The sequence below is a fragment of the Melopsittacus undulatus genome, chromosome Z, assembly GCF_012275295.1.
Source record: "Melopsittacus undulatus isolate bMelUnd1 chromosome Z, bMelUnd1.mat.Z, whole genome shotgun sequence".
NCBI classification, from domain to species: Eukaryota; Metazoa; Chordata; class Aves; order Psittaciformes; family Psittaculidae; genus Melopsittacus; species Melopsittacus undulatus.
Window position 1 is genome coordinate 84,023,274 of NC_047557.1, and position 5,487 is coordinate 84,028,760.

Genomic DNA, 5,487 nt, shown 5'->3' on the forward strand with positions numbered 1-5,487 from the left:
CAGTCACCTTAACTGTCACCTTAACTGAGCACCTTAAGGGTACATGTGGTTGCTGCACAGGTACCTCCACAGCATTGCTGGGAACTTTTTTCTGCTTCTTACAAACACCACTTCACCAAAACCAGAAACATAGAATCATAGAATAGTTAGCGTTGGAAAGGACCTTAAGATCATCAAATTCCAACACCCTGCCATGGGCAGGGACACCTCACACTAAACAATGCAGGGAAAGAAAATGGTTCTTGTGAAAAACACATCTAGAGCTGTCTCTCAGCCTTGAGGTAGAAGTGCAAGCCAAAAAAGGAACCAGAAATCACCCTAAAATCCCAGAGGTTACAGTGAGATGTCAGAGCGCTGTGTCTGAGGCTCCACTAAAAATCCCAGTCAAGCACTGATTTGTGTCTGTTCCTAATGACAAATTTCCAAAGGTCTTACTTCCACCTCAGAGTAAAACAGGGAGGATTTTAAAGGTTTTGTTTTGAGAGGAGAAAACCTTCTCACTATTACACATTTGATCAGGTCAGTATCTCACAGAGGTTTTGTGCTGCCTTCTTTAATGTGCTGCCTTTAGCCATATTATTAATTAATACTGCCAGTTATTAACGCTCCTGAGAAATCTCTTTGGTTTAAACTTCATGGAAGCGAGGGATGAGATACGTTTTTTGCAAATAGGTTACTTCAGGTACTTCAGGCAGTATCAATCACATGTAATTCATTCATACAAAATGTAACCCCTCCCTCTTGCTGCTCATGTATCTCATTGCACATCAATTGCCTTAATTTTGTGAGCAGCTGCTGTGACAAGAGCAGCATTTACAGGAAAGCTGCTCCGGCAACTCCCGTGAAAGGAAGTTTGGCAAGCAGGTACTGGAAAGGGCTCAAGGAAAACTTTGATTGCAACATCTGAGCTTGGAATTGGTGTTCCCATCCCAGCACCCAGGATGAGTCATGCTGACATGGCTCTTCCCAACCAGCTGCAGGAAAAATGGTGAGGAGTGGATACCCCATACATTCAGTTTCACTTTCCTTGCATTCTACACATGCAGTGTCAGACCCTGCTGAACCTCTCCCATTCACACAGCCCCCAGGCCTATGCAGACACCCATCTGTGACCAGGTAGGGCTGCCACTACCACCCTTGTGGGAGCAAGCCCACAAAACATCCCACCTGCAAAGCATGGGCTATGAAATCCTGCTAGCCCTGAGCCACAACATGTAAGTGTGTGCTGCTGCTGCTTCTTTTCCCAGGCTGCTGTTGGATAAAACAGTAAATCCAGCAGCGGCATCCCAGCAACCAGATTGAAAAAAAAGGAGAAGACAAAGAAAACTAAGCTGCATAGAGCAAGGTATTTACACGGCATAGACTTCCCATTAGTTCAAATTTGCTTAGAAATGACACTGCCAAGTTAATTTTGTGTAACTTGACTCATTGATCATTCACCGTTTTTACAACAGCCATTGCATTTTGGAAAGATAAACCATGTCATGATGCCCATCACATGTATCTGTTTCCTCCTGCCCAAGGCCATACAGCTCCTGTGTCCCCTTTGGTCCCCAAGCAGGATGGCTTGCGAGGGCAGCACAGCCTATGGTGCTCCTGGCACTGCAGCCACATTAGGCATCCACATTAGGCATCCTACTACTTCATCATTTGCTTGGTTTTGTTAGACCTTAATGTTTAAACTGAAAAGTCCATTTATTACCCCAGAAAAACACCAAGGAATTTTTTTTCTGACATACAAGTTCCCTGTCCTTTTCAGTTGAAAGGTCTGTTGGCCAGTTTATTAGCTCTGAAAGCTATGTATGCCTCCAAGACCTCTGCTGACTTGGAGTTATGGTAATACTGCATAATTTGGGTATTAATGCCAAGTTACAAATGAGGTTTGCTCCTCTGGACCAGCTCTCAAAAGGAATGAATGTTTTAGGCCTGAAACTGTGTCTGTGGTCTCATAAAAAAGCACAGCTCTCCTCATTTTCTATTTCTTTGCCATTAAAGGAATTATTTCATCCTGCCCTTTGCTTGTCCTCTGGTTCAAGTTTGCCTTTCTGGAAAAGGTTCAGTGGGCTATAATGGCACACCTCGAAGTTAGAGACTTACCCAATGTAATATCCCCAGATCCACACTTTGTCATCAGCAGTAACCTCACATGCTCACAACCTCTGTTGAACCTCCTTCTCACTCCCAGCTTGCAGTTGGCCACTATTTCACCAAGCAGCCCCTCTCTGCCCTGGCCCTGATCTAACACTGTGGCCAGACCAGCTCTGTTTACACCCGGAGATAGCTGAGCTGTAATCAAACACCCTGGCTTGGCCTGGGGACCACGGCAAAGGTGGTTCCTGAAGTTATTTCACCAGTCCCTTCTCTGACAGTGAGACCAAGATGTGGAAATTCAGCTGTGGGGTAAATATCTGAAATAAATAGTTCTTTCACCTTCCAAACCAGGTTTCTCAGCTGGCAGTTGTGCCAGCTGTGGAGCAGGGCCATACTGCCTGTGTATGTGTGCTGCCTGGCTCAGGATTCCCCTTCTTTCCCTCGATTCCAGCTTGCTGCAGCATAGCTGTAAAATCAAGCTGAACTGTCAACAGTGCTTCCAAGAAATGAGTGCAACCAGCAAAAATTTGGCTGGAAAACAAAATCCATGCTGCTTCCTTCACAGAACATTCATGGGAGCTGCTTGCTCTGCTTCTCCCCAGACAGGCTCCTGTAAATCAATGCATTAGTAAGTCCTGCTTCTCTGAGCCAACTTTTGTAATATGGGTGCCCATACAGACCAGAAAGGCACAGTCATGCTGCCAAAGGCAGATATACCATAGGATTTTTAACTTCCCTCACCAGAGCAGAATCTCTCTGTCTCCAAGATGCACAGCAGAGGATCCAGGTTTTGTCCTGGCCTTCAGGGCTTGGTCCCTAGCGACAGCAAAGAAAACTCTTCTTGGACAGCAGATCCACACAGCTTTCTAGGCTCTGGCAGAAGGCAGGATCCAGCCAACAACAGCAACTAAATTTGCACTCCATTTTCTTACTCCCCGCTTAGACACTCTAATCATGGGCTTGCTTCCACCCTCACAACTTGCTTCAGAACCATGGAATTCAGATGTTTTTTTCCCTGGAGTCTCCAGACTTGGTTCCAGCTTGAAATCCCTTCTGCTAGAAGCCATCCCTCCAAGTGCTCCTCAATTACAAGCAGTTTAGCACAGGCTCAGGAACTGTCAGTTAGCAATGGTGCACTGGCTGTTGGCCTGCCCACAAATATCTGTATTTAACAAATAAAGCAGGTTGATTTAAGCCACCACAGTCTGCAACAATCTGACAGCTCCCTAAGGGTCCTTACAAAGCTCAGATTTGCAATATATCATAATGCTCTGTAGACCTTTTAAATAGTGGCCATTGAAAAGACAAGCAGGAATGGCTTTAAACTGACAGAGAGGAGACTGAGATGAGCTCTTAGACAGAAGTTCTTCCCTGTGAGGGTGCTGAGGCCATGGCACAGGTTGCCCAGAGAAGCTGTGGCTGCCCCGTCCCTGGCAGTGTTCAAGGCCAGGTTCGATAGGGCCTGGAAAAACCTGGTCTGGTGGAAGGTGTCCCTGTTCATGTCAGTGGTCTGGAACTGGATGAACTTTAAAGTCTTTTCCAACCCAAACCATTCTATGATTCTGTGAAGATGTAGCGAGATTTAGTCCTGTGCTCATAGACAGAAAAGTGGCCAAAGAAAGTGAGCAACCAAAGGGGTTCCCAAGATTATTTTACGGAAAAAATTTCAATCCAGATTATACATGAAAAATGTGATTTTTTAAGATGGTAACCTTCTTTTAAGAAGCAAAAGCTCACAATGTACATCTCTGACATCTCAGAAGTCCTTCACTGAAGCAAAAAGTAGAAGCAGTACATTTGTATATTAGTTGCATAACCAGAGATGCCTGAGTTTAGGCTTGCACAGACAGTTCTGCCGCACCCACAAGTGTGTTTATTTAAAATACATCAGCCCTGACTACAAGGACTCACCAGCACAATAAAAGCAAAAACCCATAAGTCTTTCTTTCCTTTTTTTTTGTCTTGTTTGTAAACTTCAAATTGTTGTTTTTGTTATGGGTTCATAATTTTCCCACTGCTTCTGGCAAGCACCAGCAGGTCTCAGGAACTTGTTCTGCAAAAACACAAACTAGGGACTCATCAGTCCAGGGAGGAAACCAAAGGAGGCTGAGGAGAGAAAATAGGTGCCTGATGTGGAGCCCTTGTTGTGGAGTGATGAACATCATCTCTTAGCAGCAGCCAGAGGTCTGACTGAAAATCCCAAACTGGTCCATGTGAATTTAGCAGAGCAGGGAAGTTGCTTGAGGCTTACTAGACTGACCTACTCTGGTCACCATGGCTGCAGAAGGTTCCCATTGAGCAGCATGGAGAAGACACTAAAGGACTTGCAGGGGACAAAGAAATGAAGTAGAGTGGTCTTCAGTTTTAAATAGCTAGTAACTCACCAAGGTAACCTCCCAACTGACCCTCTCATGCAATAATGCAAACAGTGGGGAAAGTATTTAGCATCTCCACAAACAGAACATGATGCACACATCCAAAACTCCATAAGGAGACTTTTTTCCTGGTCCTATCACATGCTGTAGGTCAAGGTTGTAATGCAGGGTTGAATTCCACAAGTAACAAAGCTGATATCTGTTGACTCTCACAGTTGATTGTTTTGGAACAATAATTCATATTTGCCTCCCTGGATACAGAATGGCAACTTGGAATAGCACTGCACAGCCTTGCCCTGAGGACTTGCTGAGTAAGCCCCCACCTCTGCTCTGGAGATCCTCTGCTTTGACATTCCTCCAGGGCAGAATGTAGGATATTTCCTAAACACTGGTTTTGAAAAAACACTTCCCTTTCCAGTCCCATAATCAGCTCATCCCTCTTGCGCAAGAAAGCTTGACATTTAAAACAGTCATCCAAGCTTCACTGACACAGGCTGCTGCACAGGTTAGGAGCTCCCCAGTACAGGCCAAATTAGATCAGCATAACACAATGTGGAATACAGGAGTGATCAGCACAGACACTGTGACTTTGACCTCAGAGATGGTAAAGGCAGCATTTCACTTGACACCAGTCTTATGCCCTTATTCCCAAAACACTCTGATGCCCCTTTGTTTTTTTAAGATGACCGTTAGTTTTTGTTCTTCCCTCTGTTTTTGACGCAGAATTTTGAGACCTAGGTGTTTTTAGAAAGGTCAACATTGATCACTGATTTTTTATTTCTAGCAAGGCCAAGTGCAGGAGAGGAACAACGCAATCTTGCAAAACTAGAGACCTAATCTCCTAAGAGGAGCATAAGGCAGGGTGAAAAGAGTATCAGTTCATCTCTCCTAGGGAGCTGAAAGACATAGGATTTGGCAAGCACAAGGCACACCCTGGTGCTTGCCAGGAGGCTGATGAAAAGTTCATCAGATCTTCTCTGGGTCAGAGATTCAAAGTCAGAACCGAAAAACACGCAGAGAC